Below are 21,164 nucleotides of genomic sequence, written 5' to 3'. Positions count from 1 at the left end.
CAAGAGACTCCTAAACCGAGGCTTCATGGAAATAATGAAATTACTGCATTGGTGGGGGCTGTTTCAGGATGGAATTACTGGGGAACTTAAAGCCACAGTGTAAACTTCTTGTATTGAAGTAGTCAAAGACATCAGAGTATTGCATCTGACCTGTTTTGAAAGAACTGTTTTATCAGAGATCTTAGTGTCCCTCTACTGATCTCATACCAGAGCTCAGGAGGTGGCTTTGATGCTTAAGCTTTCCACTGCTCTGCCAATGGAGAAGCACAGGAGATCTTGGAGAATTAAATTCCAGAGATGTTGTCTCAGGAGATGGTCTGCAGCTTGTAACTGAATTAAATATCCAAAAAGTGAATTTTAATGTGGAAAGCCAGTCCCGTCCCAGTGGCTATTCTATTCTCACTGGCTGCTACCGTGTCCCTTCTGTTTTGATGTACAGAACTATGATATTTAAAATTGCAGCAAGAGCTTTTAAGACTTGTTCAACTGGCTTGGTTTAGCTTCAACAGCTGACATCTGAGAAATGTGTACATTAGGATTCTTCAGAAAAAAAGTCCTGAAACAAAACATGTCAGGCTTTTCATCTCTACCCTTTTTACACAATGATGAGAATGAGGGACAGGGCATGTGCCTTCCATGTGTAAAATCCTTTGCTTTCCAAAGGAGAGCTAGTTGGTAGTTCGAGGTAGTCTGACTCTTCTGAGTGGTGCAGGACCAACCCTTTCACTCAGTCCATCTAAAAATGGCGTTTCCCACAGGTCTCTGAAGCTCCTGCATGGACTGCAGAGAGTCAGCTGATGTCTGTGAGCTTCTTGTACAGTAGCAGCTATCCTTCAGAGTCTGCTGTTTCCTTGCAGTAGTTATGTGTTCTGGAGAATCTTCAATAGGAAACAGGGTGTCACACTGAAAATTAGCTCACAAGTTGCTGTGGGGCTGGCAGGGAAGTGACTCAGCTCTCTGACCTATGGACAGAAGCTAAACCTAGGTACAAGAGGAAATGCTAAGTGATGAGATAAAGGTGTTTCTGGAATAAGGATTGATTCTTTTTTTTTGTTCTTCTTTGTTTCTGTTGTCTTTCTGGTTTTGTTTTCCTTTCCGCAGACCTCCTCAACAGTTTTAAATAGTTTAAAGACAAACAGCTCTGGGCATGTTCTTCAGAGATGCTGTAACCACTGTATTTAAATACAGTGTTTCAAGATGTGGTAGGAAACAGCTACCTAGGTGCTGTATTGTCTTCCTGAGTGAAGTGCAAACCTTGAAATGACAGCCCTCCCCTTTTCCCTTTCACATTGCACAATGGTTCACAACGATTTAATTCACGCTCTGAACAAATATTTTTATTATGTAACATCTATGGAGTTTTGTTACTGGGAGCTCTGGTTTTATTTTTTTTCAGCTCAGTTGTATTTATGTGGAGGAGCAAGCTTGTGACTTCAAAAAGTGAAGTGAGACAGGACAACTTAGACCGTTTTGTTCTTTGTGGTGTTTCTTCCTCCTTGGTAGTATTTTGGTACTGCAGCAGTTAATAGAATGTGTAAGCCTGAATTTGAATTCCACCTCGTAATGAATCTTGAGACAGTAGCTACCCTGTAGTGTGGTTCAAGTTTAATATTGCATAAAATTGTAATTACAGTTGCACATGGGAATAAAATATAAATATATATTATTAATATATATTTATATATTAACGATATATTTTATATACTATTATAATTATGTAATGTTAATATACATGATATATATTAATGTATAACATTAAATATTAAATAATTATATAATATGTTACTAACATATATAGTATATATAATAATATCTATATTATTAATATATATTCCTTGCTTTTAGTGTTTGCCTGCCACTGCATCCCTCAGCACTTCACTGTGTGGTGCTGAAAGGGAGTTGTCCTTTTGTGCAGCTTCTGCTCTGCTCTGGAATCTCAAATAAGAGATTATCAGGTAAAACCAATATGAGCAGAGCATATTTTCAACCCCTTTCCCAAAAGTTGGGCATAGTTGTAGGATCCTTTAAGGCAAAGGAGGTATTACTAGTTAACATTTATAGTATGACTGGAATAGAGTTTGCACAGTCTCAGTGGGTGAAATGAATATTTTTCACATACACTTTACAGATCTCTGGTTTCAACTTGTACTTCATGCTGCAAAGATAACAACTGTGCCACATGCTTCTGCAACCCACACTTCTGGTCCTTGAAGTGGAATTTTTCTCCTTTACACATAAACCAGAAACTGCTCTGGTGGAGAGGAAGCTCTGTTTAACTTAGATCTGTTCATGTTGACCGTACATGGCTGAGATGGTTATTTTGGGGCAGTTTCTATCTGCTTCTCATATGACTGAGAAAGTTCAAATTTGACTTTACGTTGAGGAGAAAGGAAAAGTTTGAGAAAGTTTTTTTTTTAGTACTTGTGGGGAAGATGGCATGAGCCAAAATAAATTTTTAAGCTTCAGCACTTGCTCACATCTTGGTCCTGAATTTGATAAGTGCCCTATTTAAAAAGTAAAGTAATAAAAAACCCAACAAAACCAAAACTAAACAGCCCCACAAAACCCAACCCAAAATTACTCAGCTTGTTTTAAATTTAAACTTGCAAGTTTGATTTTAGGACAGATGAGCACAGAACGCCTTGAGCCAAAGGGAGTACATGAGAGAGACAGCTTGAGGTGAGAAGCGATCTGTGCGTGTCAGAATTTCATTTGCTCCCTGGGATGTGGGACATCCTGGACATACTTCACCCTCCTCAAACTTCATTTTGGCAGTGAACATTCTCCACATATGCTGTGGGAGATGCTGAAGAACCCTGAAGGGTAAGAGATACCAGCAGGGTTTTAGTGCAGACTTTTCCGGGGGCAGATGGGGAGCAATTTCCTGGCTGAGTGCTGATGGTTTGTCTAACGTGCAGCACTGCTCTTCGTGGCTTGGCACAGGTTCAGTGCTCTGTGTGGTGTGGAAGCACACTGTGTAAAATGTGAGAACTTCCTGCTGTGATAAGGAACCAACAGTTCTTCCAACAGGTGTAGTCTTTAGCTGCAGTCCTGAAGATGTAACAGAAATGTTTGTTGTCATGGGCCTTCAATATTGTCAATCTCAAACTGAGTCTGGCTGAACAGCTCAGAAGGCAGAGCTTCACTTTTTGCCTTGCACTGCTATGATAAGAGAATTAGGAGGGGAAGCTGTGTTCAAGAATCTCTAATCCACGATGGTGGCTGTGACTGAAATGAATAATCTTATTTTAAAGGGTGCTCTAAACCACTAAAGCTTTATAAATATTAATTTTGTTCATTTGTTTCCTAATAAAAGGCTTTCATTCATTAAATTGCTATTTATTTATTAACCTGACAAACTAATAGCAAGCTCTCTTCTTTCAGTGTATGCATGTGCCATATCACAATTCTGCTTGTCACAGTAATAAGAACTTCATTCATCTGCCTTAAAATGTCATTGATAACAACCTGGCAGTAGCCCAACTTGGAGCAAGTTAACTACAAAAGGCTGCATTGTAAATCTTTCTGAGAGTACATGCTACATTAAGTCTAAAATTAAAAAAAACAAAGAGAGAGAAAGAGAGAGATGTGCAGGCTGGTCTGAGCATCATACAACTGTCAAATAGGTTCAAACCCTTGAAAAAGCATGGAACTCTGTACAGAGGAATTCTGGCTGCAGATGGGTTAGTTTGGAATGAAGGATGCATTCTTCTCACTTTAAAATCTTTGGGGTACACTGAATTTATAAGCCTCATCTTAAAATGAAAGTGAATGCCTTGTTGAACCACAAGCAGCTAAATAAGAGCTTGGACATGTAAGCATCTTGTTATTTCCTTTAGTCTCATCTTTCTATGACTGGGATAAAAGCTACAATCTGAAAATAGTCACATGCCTCTGGGGTTAACTGCTAGGAGTACTGTGAGTTTGTCTTGGTTATAGAAACCTTCCCCATCTGCAGCCTGTGCACCAAACCTGTTTATTCATCCATAAGTTCACAGAGTGCAAAGAGGGTCTGTCACACGCCGAAGTTCAAGTATCTGGTCTCTGCCAGCTCCTCTGGAAGGACCTGAGCTGCTCCTTGCTCTGCAATCTTGTGTATGGGGCTTCACATTCATGGAGGTTTAGGACTTTGTGCCTTTGACTCTCCCATTCTTAAAACTATTACAAATTAAATTAGTAGCCTGGATGAACTGATCTGTCCATGAAACAGATGCAGAGTTTATGAACTTTATGTAGAGAAGCTTCCAGGGATCTTTAAAATGGGCCATGTCCTGTGCTGCATGTGAGGGCTGTGGGGTTTGGTGCAGCCCCTGACTAACCTAGGCAGTCTCACTGAACAATTTAACAGCTGCGTTGACCATGAAGCTTTAACACATCCTCATCCAAGGTCTTCTGGGAGCACTCTAAGCATGCATTAAACACTGTGGTTCTCATCCTACACTCCAGACAAGGCAAAGGCTCAGGCAGCATTGGGAAGGGATTTCTCACAACTGGTGCGTTTACAGTCGGATTTCTTAACTGGAATGGGGACTGCAAGAGTTTTTAAAAACTAAAAACCCAAACCCTGCAATTTCATGCTGCTTCACTTCTGTGGTTTTTGTTTTGTCTGTTTCTTAAGTATAGTGTATGGACAGCGCCATGGGTTAGGGAACACTTCAGCTTCATCTTCAGAGACTTTTCGTATGTAGCCTTCTGCTGAAGTCAATGGGTGTGGAGGTAAGCAGTGCTGAGTGCTTTCTGACAACATCACTGCCACCCACTCTGCAGCCTGATGCACACAGCACTCCTTGTATTTGAGCATTGTTTTTCTCCAAAAAAGTTGCATGTGGTTGCACAATAAAGACACAGCTTATTTGTGTAATGCAAATCTGTTCCTGCTTGTTGGTACAAAGTGCAAGCAGCGAGCATCAAAGTGCTCGAGACTTCACAGATCCTGCATGAACACTTGCTACTGAACTTCAGTGACATCCTGCATTATGTCAGAATAAAAGATGACATCACAGTTGGTCTGTGAGTGAATGGGATTTGAACTCAGGGTTGAATGTTGCTGCCTGGAAGGTTGCTCATGCTCAACACCCTTTGCTCTGCTACTATTTGTTTGTTTATGTATTTTTACAGCTGCTGAGTTTAGTTTCTCTAAGGTTAATTATTTTATCAGGAGCCAGTCAGAATCGGAGTTTCCTGATTTTTTTTTCCTTGTCTTTCTGTTGATTTCCTGTTTTGTTGAAACACAACTTTCTCTGTTGAAACAACTCAGTTTCCGTCTAGTGACTTGAAGTGTCTGAAATGGCCTGGTATTCTCACAGAGATATTGACAGTGGGGTCTGGTGACTAAATTGTTGTGATAAAACAAAAATTCATTGGTTGATGCTGTTGAAATCCGCTGACTTTTCTATGCTGCTAATAGAAGGCTTTAAAATATCCAGCTGCAGACTGATCCTCTCCAAGCATGTGATGCTGACATCAGTCCTAGAAGTGAGGCGTTGAACTGCCTCCAAAAATGAGCTCATCGGGTAATATTCAATGCACTGGTTTAGCAAAATATTAATTAATTTGATTACGTGGTCACCTGTACATACTGTTTGAAAGATGGCAGTTCATTCCAATTTTAGTTGCTACTGTTCAAGATACCAGTGTTACAAAGATCCTGTTGATAGGACACTGTGCTCCCACTGTATGCTGGGACCTGGGCTTGGCAGAGCCTGTCTCTAATTGCCACTAACTTGCTCTAAGACTTGCCAGTTTCTTGACTTTTCTTCTCTCTGCATCCCTCCCAGTAAGCTGCAGGGAATAAGACAAGATTCTGTTGTCAAGCCATCTGACTAAAGCCACTCATAAAACTTGCTCAATTTTCTTGTGGCTCCCTTGACTTTTTTAAATGACTGTGTAAAAACACAGCCATGTGCTTTCCCAGAAGTTTGAGTAATGATCCATCTTCATTTTGACCTGCCTGATACCAAAGCTGAGTGACCATAATGAGATTAAACCCTTGCAGAACTGCCCTGGAGGCTTCCTCCCCTCGTGTAGCTTGAGGTCAGCAGTAACTGCAAACTTCCTCTTATAGCCCACACAGAGTGTGGATTCGAGCAACATTGGACTGATGGTGACCCCAAATGCTTGGCTATTATTTTATAAACTTGAAGAAATTTCGTATTTACCGTTAATTACAGTAATCGCACATTCTAGATGCAACTGTGAGAGCACATTAACATGTGTCTGATTACTTATTTATTTGAAACATGGGCATAAGAGAAACAGTTTGTTAGAAGGGTTTGTGTGCATTTGTGCAGAAAGAGTTTTGTCTTCCTCCCCTCACCCAGTATTTTCCTCATGTTAACTGCACATTGCAGGATTGTTAGTTTTGGATTCTGTTTCCCCCTGAATACAAGTCTTTATGGAGCTGCCCACTGCTCTTCTTTCAAGAAACGCTGCTGCTAACTTAAGACAGAGGAAGATGCTATGTGTAACAGGGCTGTAACGATGCCTGAATTGCAAACTTGTGCAACTAAAGAATGGTATTGTGCAAAACAGAATGGAAAAACTGCTGCTGATGAGCACAGAGAGTTGAGGCAACAAGAAGCCCTACTTAGAGAGCAAGAGAAGCTGGGTTTGAAGAACAAGTAGTAGAAAACAAGATAGGAAGGCTCTGTTCCTGCAAGAGTAAATGATCCCTTAGAGCAGCCAAGGAGGCTGTTTGATGTGAACTCTGTGCAAAGTTCAGTGGAGAGTGTGCTCCAATGTCCTGCGCGATGCTGCTTTTTTCTCCTCCTTGTTTACAAGAAGCTGGTATGATTTCAGAATAAACTTCTGAAGCATCCTTGCTGGGAGAATTTGGATGACAAAATACTTCTTAGCATGTAGAAAGTTATTGCTACGGCAGTAACTGTTGAAGCTGGCTGAGTGGCTGCTGCCTGGTTTTGGTTAATGTCAGGAATTGTGCTGGTGGGAAACAAGTCCTGGGGTGGGACTGTGCAGTCTCCGTTGTGCCTCAGCACAGTTCTCAGCATACTTCAGATGCTGCCTCTGCAAAACGATGAAATAAACTTCCGCTTTTCCCAGTAAAATGCCTCTAGTACACACATCACGGAGCTGTTTTTGTCCATCTTTATTTAACAATAACAAGGGTTGTGCAGAAAACATGCAGGGCGTGGAAATGGAGAGCTGAGCCCCATCTATCCTCTGCTGCTGAAGGGTGGGAGGAGGTAGGAAAGCATGGAAAAGAGGAAAACAGCTTTGCCTGTGCCTGTTTTGATACTGAAGAACTCTTCCCAGTGATCTGAGAAGGGGGTGGGGAGAGAACCAGATGCTCTTAGGAAGTTCATACCATTGTTAATAATGTAATTCACAGATGGTGGTGAAGGCCTTGAAGAGGCTTTCATGCAGTACTTACGCTCTGTAACAGATCATCACATACGGGCTCACAAATAGAGATGACTTAATCCCAAGGATGAGTCTACAGTGATCTGTTTGATGATAGGCCTGCAGATCACTGCAACCTTTTTATACAGTTAAGAGCCTCAGGATCCCTGGATGTTGAGCACTACAATTGGACCAATCTCTAATTAAATTGTCAGGATAAAATATTCATATAGCTCTGAGACTTTTCCAATGACAATAGCGCTTGAAATTAGAAAACAAGTTCCTTTGTCCTGGTACAGAAATCAATACAGGTAAAGCATGAACGTCAGTTTGTACAATGACATCTTGTTAAGAGGCAGTTTTGCTTTTATTTCCATTTGTCTGCTCGGAGCTGGAAGCAGAGCTTGTCTGTGTTCTGAATAGCTGTCAGTACTTTGTGACAGCTAAGAAGGTTTGTGCCTTGCATGTCCTCCTGTTGAAAAAGAAGTCACTCATACCTATAAGCTTTACAGCAAATGAACAGGCTGCTTGTTTTCAGACATGTAGAATCAGAAAAGATTTAGCTCAAGTGCTTGCAATAAAATTCAATATTTGTATGTTTGTGAGAGGTTTATTGATAAGATCTTCCCTGGCTACTGGTCAGCTTTTTTATTTGGTGTAAGCTGTGTAACTACAAGTGTTTATCAAGGACTTGTAAGCAATACTGGCTTGCATGTGTAGCACTAGAACATAAGAACTGATCTTGGTTTTGTTTGTTGCTGTCTTTTCAAGTGAGACATTCCCATTGTGGGTTTTATTATTATTATTATTAACTTCAAGTTTAAATTGAATTTAGTAAATTGACTTCTTGTGATGTTTGTCATGTGATGGTTCATGAGCTCTGAAGAATGTGCTCCTGTGACTTCAGCCATGTATTTGCCTGTACCAATGTAGGCTGTATCATGTGTTCTTTCTTGTTGGTCTTGCATTTTGAGCTAAGTAGTGGAGGGGGTTGGGAGAAAAAAAAAGGGGGGGGGGAACTAATTCAGGGCTAAGCTACCAGAAATTTTCAGACTGCTTAATTTGTGACCTTGTTCCCTAGTTAAATACAACCCAGGATTTTCTGCCTCTTCCAGAGTTTCACAGAAGTGTTTTCTGCATTAGAAGCTGAGTTTTTCTCTTACTATCCTTGTTAAAAAACAGGAAAACACAATGCTTTGGTAAAAGAAATACCTTGACATCTTGGGGAAAGAGATTTTTTTAATCCTTGGTGGGTGGTTGTGCTTTAACTGAGAAAGTTAGAAACTGTCTTTCTGATCCACATTTTTTGCATATATCAACTGTAAAGCAATATCTTTATTACTGCAGTAAAATGAACAAAGTTGAAATGACTGCATCTGTGCCAAGAATTTTTGTTTTCACCACAATGGCCGAAGTTTTGGAGCACTAAAAGTGCTGTCAGTGAGTCTCCAGCTCCTTGTCTCACTGCCTGCCTGTGCTGTCTATGTCCAGTGGAAGCAGAGACCCCTCCCAGGACTGAGGACTCACAAGGTCAGAATTCATATTAGGTTTATTATTTTAAGCAGCATTTTCCAGCATTGGGCATCCTTCTGTTTATTTCCCTGACACCATGTAATGCTCTTTTTCATTTATATATCTACACATATGTACACATACATACATGTATATGTGTTGCTACTGCTGTTCAATCCTCTGCATTTCCCCCTCTGCATTTGTGTAAATCATGTTTCAACAGAGCTGTACTTTATACAGTTCCCATACAATGAGAGTTTTTTGTAGTTTTTATGTCTGCGTGGGCTAAGCATTTCTTTAGATTTGAATCCAACATCAAAGTAATACTGGTTTAATACAATGTTTTTATATCACCTTTTTTTCTCCAAGTTGGATTTTATTTTAAGCTCTGACTCTCTTGCTGCATAATTTGAGACTTTGCTTGCTCTTCACATTATAAAAAAAAACCCAACCAAAACAACCCACACACAAAGCTCTATTTTCCTTAGCTCATACAGTATTTCCACTTGGCTCAGAAGATGTGGATTTGTGAGCTGAGGGAATCCTCATCTGGCTGGTCACCCAAGCCTTCTTCAAGAGTATTAGAAGGATCTACAGCCTAAGTTCATCAGAGGGCTGACCTGCTCTGGTTTTAATGAGATTTATTATACCTGTACCTGTTGGATTCTGTGGTTTTGATCTTCAAAATTATCTGAATAAACCTGTTAGTGAAAGCAAAACTGTTGACAGAAAACTGACTCTACTCAATCTGCCCCGTGTTAAGATTATTGATTTTTGGAATTAAAATAGTATCTGTTGTGGCATTGGCATGGAACTTCTGTGTGGTGTTTGACAAAAATGCTTGTATCCCTGCTTCCTTTCTTAACTCCTCCAGTCTCCCTCTCTGAAAACCACACTGATCAAACCCTGATACTGCAGTCCAGGCTTGGAGAGGGTGGAAGAAACAAATCTGGAAGTAGGGGTTGATGAATGATTGTGTATGGATGTTATGGATACAGCTGCATTCCTAACACATGCAGGAGAGATTGGGAGGGGTCAGTCTTGGCCAAATGTAAATGTGTATTTTCCCTAAAACTGCCTTTGTTTTTCATGAAAGCTCAACAGTATTTATTGATTTGAGTTTTGTTAGCTTAAATCCTGAGAATTCTCAGTTTGCTCCAAAATGAGTTCCTCTGAACATTCAGCTTGTCAAATATCTGTGGTCCTCCAGGGCCTGGAAAGGGATCCAGAGGCACTGGAGGGGTATAGATGTGCACTGGTTATGGTTGAGTGAAGGCAGCGCTGGGGAGCAACACAAGCAGGGAAAGTGGTGTCTGGAATGAGAGTATCTGGGTCAGCCTCCTCTGGAGCTGCAGGACACGTGAGATGCTGCTCTAGTCTGGTTGTACTTCTTTCAGTTTGGTGACTCCCACGGAGGTTTAACACAACTCTAGAAGATGCAGGTTGACAGGCCTGAGGTGGCCTGTGAACACAGAGATTTGACTTGTTCCACCAAGATTTGGCAAACCTGATGACTGGGTGATCTCAGGAGCTGTGAAGAAGAATGTGACCTGTCACTAACAGAACTCATCAACTTTCCTGTGCTGGCACTGGGACTTTGGACATGCAGCACTCAAGTCTGAGACAAATGCACTGCTGGGTGTAATGCCTTTCCTTTTTTTTTTGTTTGTTCATATTAATGGAAGTGGAGAGCATAATGCAATCTTAAAATAGCTCCTCCGTGAATGCAGAAACATTCCACTTCTGACTAATTGGCCATTCAGAATGAGCATTTAAATATGCACTAGAGACTGAGCGGCGGCTTTCCATATCCGCGTGAATGGAGTTGGAAATGTGCTGTACTGCAGAGTCGTGCAGGCTCCTTGCTTTGTCCTCGTACCCCACAGTCCTCGCTCAGTGTGACTGCTTTACCCTGGGAGGCAGAATGCATGTCCTGCTTGCTGGCTCTTTGCTTAGGCAGCAAGCTGAGGGGGCTGTTCATTTTCTCCACTCTCGAGACTTAGGATCTTGGAAGCACTAGGCTGATAAACAGCCCTCAAAACCAGATTTCTCTTTCTCTTGTTTGTGAATGACCAGGAACACAAAGAACTTATGGTCCGAGTCCTGGCTTCAGTGCATGGCTTGGAGAACTTGGCACACACCAGGGAGCCCACGTGCAGTGTTTTGACTCGGGCAGGCAGTGCCTGCTGCCCCAGAGCATCTGGCCAAGCTTCACAATGAGAATAAGACACAAATGCACGTGAGAGCTGCGGGGGCAGGTGTCACTGACCTAAAACCTGTCCCAGTCTAAGGAGTTCTCTTGCACCCTGTCACTTCCTGCCCAGAGGATGGTACCATGCAGAGCTCTCTCCCAGGGGCACAAGTGCCACTGGAAGTGGGTAGGGTCTCACCTGTCAGAAAAGGGCACACTTTGATTTACCCACCTGTCCTGACTTTGTCTGCACTTTATGAGTCAAATTTCTCTGTGCCTTCACTGGGTGTGTTTTGTTTTTCTACTGAGCAAATACAGATCATTGCTGGGTCAGACTGCTGATGTTTTGTGCATAGTGAGACTGTCCTCGTGGTGTGCATGTGCCAGACTGTGTATGGCACTGGCCTCTCCTGGTAGGCTGAGGGTGTCCTAGCGCTGCTTTTGCTCTCCTGCCCACAGGCTCAGTGCCAAGGGAGCTGCCTGGGCCAGACCAGCCAGGCAGAGTCTACAGAGGTGATTTTCTTTCGCTGATCCGTGTTGCTTTTCCAAATCCCACGTGGCCTATATGGCTGTAATTGTAGCTCATTTAGAGCTGACCTCAAAGGCAAGTTCTCCTTTCCTCCCCAAAAGGGGAGGTTTTTGCATAAGGGTTTACTCTGGTTTAAGGCTGCTTTATCTTAGTATAACATAAACCTGTTTCTAGTTATCTTAAGGCAGAAAGCAACTAGGGGATTTGGATTGGACTGGATGATTGATTCCTGCTGATTTAAACAATCCATAAGGAGTGCCTTTTGCCTTTACCTAGCTAATCTTGATTTCCTTTTCTGGCATAGGCAGCAACAAGAACTTTACATTGTCTCTTGCAGTGGGACGGAGTTCTGGGAAGAGCCATGTTCTGAACATTGGCTTCTGCAGCTCTGCTCTTCAGGTGGTTATTTATACAAGGCACTAGCCAAAGGGAAAGGAGAGTTTTAACAGGATTAACCTCAAGAAGAGAGTGTGGGGATTTAGGGATTAAGAACCAAAAGCAGCCAGCAATCAGTGATTTAAAAATCTGCGGTAAGAGAGACAGTCTCTATAGACTATAGATGGGGAATATAGTCCTTCCTTACCTGCACAGTGTTGAGATTGGCAGTGTTTTTACCTTTGACATCTTGGAGAAGATGGTCTTAAGGATGCAGGATTTGTGTAGGGTATTTTCTCTGAAGACTTGTGTATTGATGAGAAATTGTTCACAATTGGCAACTCCTTAAGAAAAAAAAAAAACAGTGAAGGACTGAGTGCTTAGATGAGATCTCACACCTGGCACTGGGAAGGTATGCAAGGTGGCTTGCTCCAGTATAATGAGAACATCTGGTTTCCATAGACTTGTAATTCTTGTAGCTTCATGCACTCCCCTTTTACACCTTCTACCCTTGCCTTAAAGTGTTTCTGTTGTCCCGTATATTTATTTTTTTCCCCTGATGCTGTTATGTATCCTCTGCAGGGAAAATCCTGCTAGATTACTGGATTGATAGAAAGATTTGGAGATGCGGGGGAGATCAACAAAAACCTGTTACTAAGGAGATGTGAGTTTTAGCACAGAGTCTCTAATGGCCAGTCTGCTGAAGGGGAAACAGATGGCACAAAGGAGGCTGGGATTATACAGACAAGTACCACAGGGCTGCAAATCTGATATATCCATTGAACTTCCTGGGGTCAGGCAAATCAGGCTTGTGCCAAGACTAATGTGGTTCCTTTGCCTTTGGCACCGTGTTTGTGTCCTTCTGTTAAAGGCTGTTCTGGACAGTGGGCTTCTGCCTCAAGCATTCCTGCCTCAGGAAACAGCCAGGTTTGGCACAGAGTGAGGGCAGGTGGCTGTATGGAAGTGTGTCCTTTTGACAGGTCAAGCTGTACCTGCTGCCAGTGGCTCTCCCTTCCTGAGAGGGAGAAATAACCAAACATAACCCTGCATTCTGCTTGAATACAGCTTTTCTGCTGCTACTGATGTACTCATGTAGAAAAGTGACTTCTATCCTGAGAGAACGGGAGGGTGACTGGTGGCCACAGTTGCTCCTGGCTTTTGACACAGCCTGGCCTTTATTGCAGTGTAATGTTTTGCAGAGGCTTAAATTTCAAGAGTGATGCTCCCAGCTGTGTGCTGCTTGCTGGGCTCCTGCTTCCCCGACTCCTGCCTGCTCCAGAGAGACGTGACATGGCACTGCTGGTCTGGACAGAGCAGTGGGTAAATAAGCAAAGGCAGAATTCATCCTGACTGAGGAGAAACAGTGCTGGAGTCACTTTTGCAAGAGGCTAATTAACATCTGGTTTTGCATTTAACTTTCAGGCTGGCTCTAGAGAGTGTTTCAGTAAACAGGACACTGATTTGTTAATAGTGGGAGAGTGCTAAATGACTGCAGTGCTAGAATTAATAGCTTGACAGCATATCCTCTTCTCCTTTTCTTTCCTCCCACAGCAATTTGGACTGATACCCAAATAAACAATAACAAATAAATTTCTGGAGGAGCTGGCTGGGAGAAATAATAAAAGTCAAGGGGCACTCGTTATGCAACATTGTTCTGCTAGTATTTGACTCATCCAGAAAACCCTGTTCTACTCCCTAGCTTCATTTTCCTTTTTCTTTTTTTTCTTTGGCCTCTCTTGAGGAGGTGTTATATTTACTGCCTTGCTTTTGGTCCCTCAGAAACTCCCCTCCTTGGATCTCCAGTTGCTGTAGGCATGGTGTGCTGGAAGAGTGTAGGCAGAACCCTACTGCAGAGAAACAGCATGCAGGAACCTATAAGACAGCTTGTGTCAGGCAAGAAAATTGCTCTGGCTTTAATTCCAACCACATGAGACTAATACCTGGGAGTATTTTGTGAAGAAGTGAGTGAATCCGAGTAGTTTATAACTCTTATGTCCTGGTTCTAATAGCAGTAGTCCCCTGCCAGAAGTGGGGCAGCTGGGAGGCTGTTGTGCACCTCAGGGAGCGTACAAGGAGTACGCTCTGTACCTTGTGATTCTCTCTGCAGCGTCTTGCCAGAGAATATCTTCAGGCGTTCCTTTCCCTCTGCTCTCCACAGACTCTGCTTTGTGTCCTGCATGCACAGAAAGCTGTCCCAGCAATTCCTTTTGAAGTTTTGCCTGAAACACTTGGGGGTTTTTCCTTACCCAAACGGAGGCTAGAGGTGAAGGGACTTTGCTGCCAATTCCTGTTCTGATCTAGAGTCTAAACTCCTGCTGTTAAAGCTCTACCAGCCACTTCAGTTCTGGATATGTCACTGCAATAGAGCAGAGCCTCCCCGGCTGTGCTCCTGCTTGAATCCAGGGTTATGCAATAGCAGCCTGCAAGTGCCAACACAGATGCTGCTGCATCCAGACACGCTGTACAATGTAGTTGCTTGGATACCCCTTTTTTTTGTTATTTTTCTCACAAATGCTAGGTAATAATTTGCAACTCGTAATTATACCGTTGAACACAGATTCAGGTTAAGCAATGTAAAGAATTTGAAAGATTAATTATTTCCTCTCTGCTTTTTAAAGGTTGGGCATTGTGGAATTTGCAAAGACTGCGTGTTGCTGTGTTCTCTTTTCAGAGTCTTTATTTCATCTTCATAAGTGTTAAATAAGTTCCCCCTTTGAGAATATCTTTCATCTAGAGAATCATCTCTTAATTATTGATGCAACATGCCTAGATCCCTGAGTGGCCTGGCTGCTGGTGCTTTTATTTTGGGTAGGTCACAAAGATTTTTGCGCTGCTCCTAATTCTCTGTGTTGTGTGCTTCTTACGTCAAGAGGAGATTTGACAGGGACTTGCAGGGATTGGATCTTAGAGGAGCTGAGTGTGTGAGAGTCTCCTGTAGCATTCTGGCAGGGAGAAGGATGCTTTTGTGTTACAGGCAGCCCCTGGGCTCTACAAGCTGGTGTGAGGTGAAGGTGCAGCTGAAACGTGTCTCAGGGATGGCTGCGTATGCTTTGATCTGTGGAATTTGAGGCAAGATATCAAAATGAAAAAACTGCCTGGTTATGCTGCTGCTGCTGACCAGGAATTGGACTTCTAGCAAGAGGGCTGTGCTGGCACAGCTTCATTTTATGGACACAGCTATGACATAAGTAGGAACGGCATCCAAATACCTCTGTTGTTCCATTATGGGAATAACACATTTCATGTATGTTGCAGGTGGATCAGCATTTGTTTTAGTGACCCTACTGTACATACTGGAAAAGTCAAAGCTCTTGAGTTACAACTTGATCAGAGCCCTAGGATAACTCCCTGATTTTTAATTGAGATAACTCCTGCAGGGATACAAATGAGCGTGCACCAAGGTAAACTAGATGCTAACAGGAAGATGGCTGATTGCAAGACAAAGACCCTTCCCTTTGCCGTGTACCTCCCTTCCTTCCACCCTCCTCCTCCTAAAATAGCCTTTCAGCATGAGTGAAAACCAAATATTTTCCTCTCTTAAAAACACTTTCAAATATTTTTTTGTGTCAATGGGAAAGTAATTTAACCCAGAAGCTGGTGTTGTGCATCTGCCATGTCTGATCTATGCCCTTACTCCTTGTAATGCTTTCCTATTGCTCATGGATGGTTAAAGAGTATCAGCTGCAGATCCAGCTCTCCAACTTCCCTGCTTATGGCTCATTAGCCAGTTTGCTTTTCAGGCTCCTTCAACCTTGTTTAATTCTAGCTGCCACTTTTTTAATGCAGCAGTTGAGGAGAGTCTCTCTCTCTCTCTCTCCAGCTGGAAACAGGCCCAGCTTCAGAGGTGAAGATGTGAGCCCTGTGGGTGAGGAGGTGCATGGCCAGGGCTGCTCTGGAAGTTCTGGAGGGCATTGGGAGGTTGGGTAAGGTCTGTGTTTTTAACAGGCAGTGACTGGAGAGGGTCTGAGGTGTGCATGTCCATCCTGCATAATTGCAGAGGGACAATTTTATGCATGTAAATGTGTCGGCCTGCATGAGTGGATAATGAGCAGCTGCTTGTTGTGGTTACCTGAGGAGCTGGGATTTCATTTTATTCACAGACTGTTTGGCTGTGTAGAAGCCCTGCCCTGAGATTCACCAGTGTACACACGCATATCTTTGACTTGGTCTTAGTCAAACTATACCCTTGACATCAGCAACAGTTTCCAGTATGAAAACTGGAGTTCCAGTGCCTGTGTTTATACAGCCAGTGAGTCTTCTCACACTTGGTCCTTCACCATAAGCATTTGTTACTGTTGTAGGGAAACAAATGCTCCTAGATTCTAAGATTTCCAGTGGACAATGTCGTTAGCTTTGCCTAAAAGGGGACTAAGCAGATACCTTTAGGGTTCTGGTGGGCATTAAATCCAGCAAAACACCATAATTACCAATTAAATACCTGTCTTTTCTGTCATACTTACAGGGTGCTGAAAGTCCTTCTGAAAGTCAGAGAGAAGATCTATTCAGGGAGACAGTAGTTCTGCTGGGTTTTTTTCCTAAGTGTCTGTAAGTGGCTAGAGATGATGTGCTACTACACAGTTTTAATGAGAGAAGTTATATTATATTAATACACATTTGATGTAGGGACATTTAAGGTGAATATATATCTGCAATATATGGGTTTTTTTTCTTCCCTTTAGGTGGGTCTCTGATTAAGGCAAAAGCTGGTGTACTCCCCATCAGACAGGCTGATTTCACTGCAGAAATTCAGTTGACAGTAATCTGCTTTTTAATCTGTTCTTGTGGTGTAGTGTGGCAGGCTGTGTCACACCGTATTTCTCATCCTAACTCTTGTTGCACCAGTTGAAGGCTTGTAATTTTTTGTCTTGAAGTGTCTGAGTTTTAGTTCTGCAGTTTTTAGTGAGTGCTAATCTAAACAAGGTTTGCATAAATCTCTTTGCTCCAGCAGGAAGATGAAAGCTTTGATAAGGAACTTGTTTTTTTTTCTCTCTCGTGAGCAGGAGCACAATGTCTTTGACCTAAATATACCAATTACTGTCATAGCAAAGTGATACAGAAAACAATCCAGAAGGAATGCCAACCTCTGAATGAACACTTGGCTGCAGAAAGCTACTGCTTATGTGGAACCTCAGATCCAGAAGACATGTGAGGAGGAAAATGTTAATTCAAAACATTTCATGCAAATAGTGAGGGGTGAGAGAACAACGGCTGGAGAAATGCTTGTTTATCCCTTACCCCTATGGCTCAGGAGAGGTAAAAGCTCTATGCAAAACACAGTGCAGTTCTCCCCTTTCTCGTTTGTGGCCTGGTTTGCTCAGCTTTTTGAAGAACTTTTATGTCAAAGGCTTCCTGGTAGCAGCTTCTACTTTAAAATGTGTTTGATGGCAGATATAAGTATTTCAAAATGTAGCAGTGAGCTTCCTCTGTAGATCATGTAGCCACCTCTAGAGACCAAGGAAGTCTGAAGTGAATTGGTTTTCAGTTCAGCTTTGAGACCTATCCTCTATTGATGAGTACTTGCACATTGCTACCATGCTGATGGTTTCCAAAATACACTGAGTAAATCACAGAATCACTAGATTGGAAGAGACCTTCGAGATCCTCGAGTCAAACCAATGCCCTAACACCTTAACTAAGCAATGGCACTGAGTGTCATATCCAGTGTTTTTTTAAACACATTCAGGGATGGTGACTCCACCACCTCCCCAGGCAGACCATTCACACAAACTGCTGCGGATTTCTGGTTTTCCATCTGGAACTTGCAGACTCTGGATGCCCATTTTTTGGTGGCCAAGTGACTCTTTTTAAAGGGTCGAACTACTCCTAGACATGGTCAGACTGGGAGTGGTACCTGGTATGGTTTTGCATCTCCCCTCAACCCCCACTGAATTTGTGTGTAGTCTTGAGCTTCTTGCAAGATAAAAGGGAACCTTTTATCAGCCCAGGTTTTGGAGTCAGTCCTTGTTTCATTTTCCTAGGCAGTGTTGTTGCTGGCACTTCAGCCATACTGCAAATGCAGCATGTGTGGGCTTTTTGCTCACACAGTTTATTTAAGAGATTGATACAACTCAGACTACTGTAGGAAAGTCCCTCTGCTACAGAAATGTGTAATAGATATTTGGCAGTGCTACTCAAACATTTGTCTTGCTTTGTTCCAGCAGATGATTTGAGATTATTGATAGGACCAGTTCTGTGCAGTGTCTGCTGTTGAACAGAAATCTATTAAATATTTCATTTTGGAAGGCATTGAACTTCAGTTCTGTGTGATGTCCCTGTACAGATCCTCATCCCTTGGACTTCATAAGCCTCTAATGAATTGCTTCTTTGGTTATCTGGTGCCAGTTCCTTGCAGATGTTGGGTACCCCAGGGCATCCCACGAATCTGTGTCAGGAGTTGATTGAGCCTAAGGAATCAGATCATCCAGTGGATGCTCTGTATGCCTTGTGTTGCATTAGAGGAGAGGCTGTGGCTGCAGCAGCGCCACCCTCTGCAAGATTTGACCAGATTGGGTTATCCATGCATTGGCAAATAGTTGTGGGAGGGTGGCTTTTGTACTGACTTGCTTAATACTTGCTGGCACATGGGGAGAGCTCCCATATGGAGAAGTGTGCACTGTGTGTGGCTGTAGCCCCTACAAAGGGACACTGGGACACTGGTGGATGCTGTGAAAGGAGCATTTGCATGGTTTAACGACTGGATCAGTGCCTGGCTGCACAGCCTCTGATTTGACTAAAGCAGCTGCCTTCTTCCCAGCAAAGGTCATGTTCAGCTCAGAGGCACTTAGTGTGTGTCTGAACAACTGGACAAGATGTAGCCAGGGAAAGAGTAGGCAGGGATCTGGGAGACTGCTCATTTAATTACAGTCCTTGTCTTTGTAGTTCCTCCTTTGAGACTGAGTCCAAAGCTGTCCATGTGGTGGACGTTTGACCATGTTAAGTGAAAAGCCCCTCTGATGGCATGGATACATCTAAATGTGGGTTTGGGGGATCCATATTAACTAATTTTCTGTAATGTCTAAGTGTTCACCTCACAGCTACAAGCAAGATGTTGACTTAAGGGGTGAAAAGTCTCTAAATTGTTGGTGCTCTTTCTGGCTGTGACCACTCACTCCTCATAAAACCACTTCCCAGGCATTGTCTATACAGTCAGGTATGTTGGCATAAAATCATACATAGACAGCAGTTATTAAATGGGAATCCTTTTAAGGTTTGAAAGATGTATTTTTAGGGTGTAGTCTGTGTGAAATGTTCCTTGGTTAATAGAAATGTAGTGATTATTGGATGCATAACTTAGGCTAATAATCATATCTTACAGTACAAGAACTTGCTGTGATGTTCCTGATGTTAAATCCAGGCAGACAGCTCCAGTCCCAGTACATACGAGTGGAGATTGAATCTTGTTTATCATTACATCAGTCTGCAAAAAGGAGATTTATACAAGCAGAATTGTTTGTGCGACATGGAGTGACTCCCATTGTATAGAACAGAACAGCACTCCAAAATTTAACTCCTCTCCCTTGCCCTTTTGATGACAGATAGTTGGCAGTGGATCAAAGCACAAACAGGATTAATGTTTTGCATATTCAGTCCTACATGGCCTGAAAGGAGCAGAGATGGAATTTTTCATCTTTCACTTTAAACTGCATTTAATATCGTGGCCTAGTTTAGAGCTATGCGACTCATTCCTTCCATTTCCCCTGAGGCCTCTGTTTCTGGTCAAGGAAAGGAGGGCATGACTCCCTCTGGAGCTCATCAGTGCTGCTCAGCTTCCTCGTGTGTGCAGCCTGGTGGAGGAGGCTGGAGCAATCCAGCATCAGGAATCTCAAAGGAGAGTTTGTGGAATCTGCCATCCCTTGGGTCTGTCTCTGTGGTCACATCACAGGTGCTGCAGGGTACAGGGAACCCGGAGCTGGGGCAGCATCCCAAATTCTTGCCACCGCCTGTGCAAAGACAGCTGTAAAAGCTGGAGTGGTGTCACAGGTCACACCTCCAAACGGCGGCATTCACTATGCGAGGATGCTGTCCGAGCATGTTCCTTCTCAAAGATGTCCTCGGAAAGGAATGCTTGAGCCGCGTCTTGGCTGATGAATTGTTGTACTGGCAGCAATTCTTCTTCGCCTTTGGAAATACGCTGGAAATGGCGAGCAAGCGTGGAGGTGCTGGTTTTGGGGTCGTGTCAGTGCTGGAGCCGTGTCCCCTTGGAGCCTGTTCCTCCCTGGAGCGGCACCTGAGCGGGCACATCCCTGTCCTGCCCTCCCCTCTAGCGGGAAGAAGCATCACTGCAGCCGCGTGGGCTCCAGACGGGCATTTGGGGCATGTTTTGTGGCTGCAGGAATTTATAGTGACCACAGCACAGCGGGAATGGCAGCAGCGACTGGGGAGGGATATGTGGAATACGGGAGCATTGGCTGTGTCTTCTTTCACACCATCTATCCCTGGATGCATTTGCAGAGGGGACAGCGGATGGGGTGAAGGTTGTTCAGATCTGAATCTGACCACGCTGTAAATCCAGGACAAAATATGAAGTCCAGGGAAGGAGTAGGCTGCAGGCTGGTCAGAGTTGCTGGGGAGAAGAAGAGGAAGCTGCTAAAAGTTAGTTTTGTTCCAGGTAGCATCCAAGGTACTGGCAATTGGTCTCTTGCTCAAACCACACTTGTCTACAGTTCTGTTTTTGTAGTCAGTTATATTCTGAGTGCATGTGTTCCTCACACGAACCTGCTACATTTATGTCTGGTATCAAAGAGATGTAAGAGCTTCAGCAGAGACAGATGGTGATTAATTGGGCCATGTCTGGCCTCCTCCACACTGAGCTCCTGAGGGTTGAATTTTGAGGGGAGCTAAGATAATGATCTACATATTTCAGGATCTCCTCCTGTCACTTGTGGGACTTTTGGCTATGGAACACCAGGCTGGCCAATTGCTGTGACAAGGATTTTTCTTGGCAGGTAGAAACAGCCATTCATTATAATATTAAAAATATTTGCATAGCTTGAGTTCCTGAGCGGCACAAATGAGACTTCAAGGGCTCTTTCAGTTGTTTTGCCTTGCTGTGGAGTTTGAGGAACTTGTTCTCTAGCTAAATACACTTTTTATTCAAAAACACCATCATGTCTTTAGCAATTCTACGTGTAATGAAACATCTTCCCCTCCCTTCTGACCTGTTTCTCTTGCTCCCCCAAGTCAACATCTTGTAAACCC

At 43.1% G+C, this 21,164-nt stretch overlaps 1 protein-coding gene and 1 long non-coding RNA gene across 3 annotated transcripts in view; both read left to right on the top strand.

The window, feature by feature from the left end:
- The window catches only part of SSH2 (slingshot protein phosphatase 2), a 91,921-nt gene that overhangs the window by 6,038 nt on the left and 64,719 nt on the right, over positions 1-21,164 (top strand). The gene's annotated exons all lie outside the window — the stretch shown is intronic.
- Positions 8,707-9,590, top strand: LOC111937779 (uncharacterized). Its single transcript, XR_002868759.2, has 2 exons — positions 8,707-8,889; positions 9,360-9,590. It is a non-coding gene; the product is annotated as an uncharacterized LOC111937779 (long non-coding RNA).

The sequence above is a fragment of the Cyanistes caeruleus genome, chromosome 21, assembly GCF_971803275.1.
Source record: "Cyanistes caeruleus chromosome 21, bCyaCae1.hap1.1, whole genome shotgun sequence".
Lineage (NCBI taxonomy): Eukaryota > Metazoa > Chordata > Aves > Passeriformes > Paridae > Cyanistes > Cyanistes caeruleus.
This window is presented reverse-complemented; position numbering and strand designations above follow the sequence as displayed.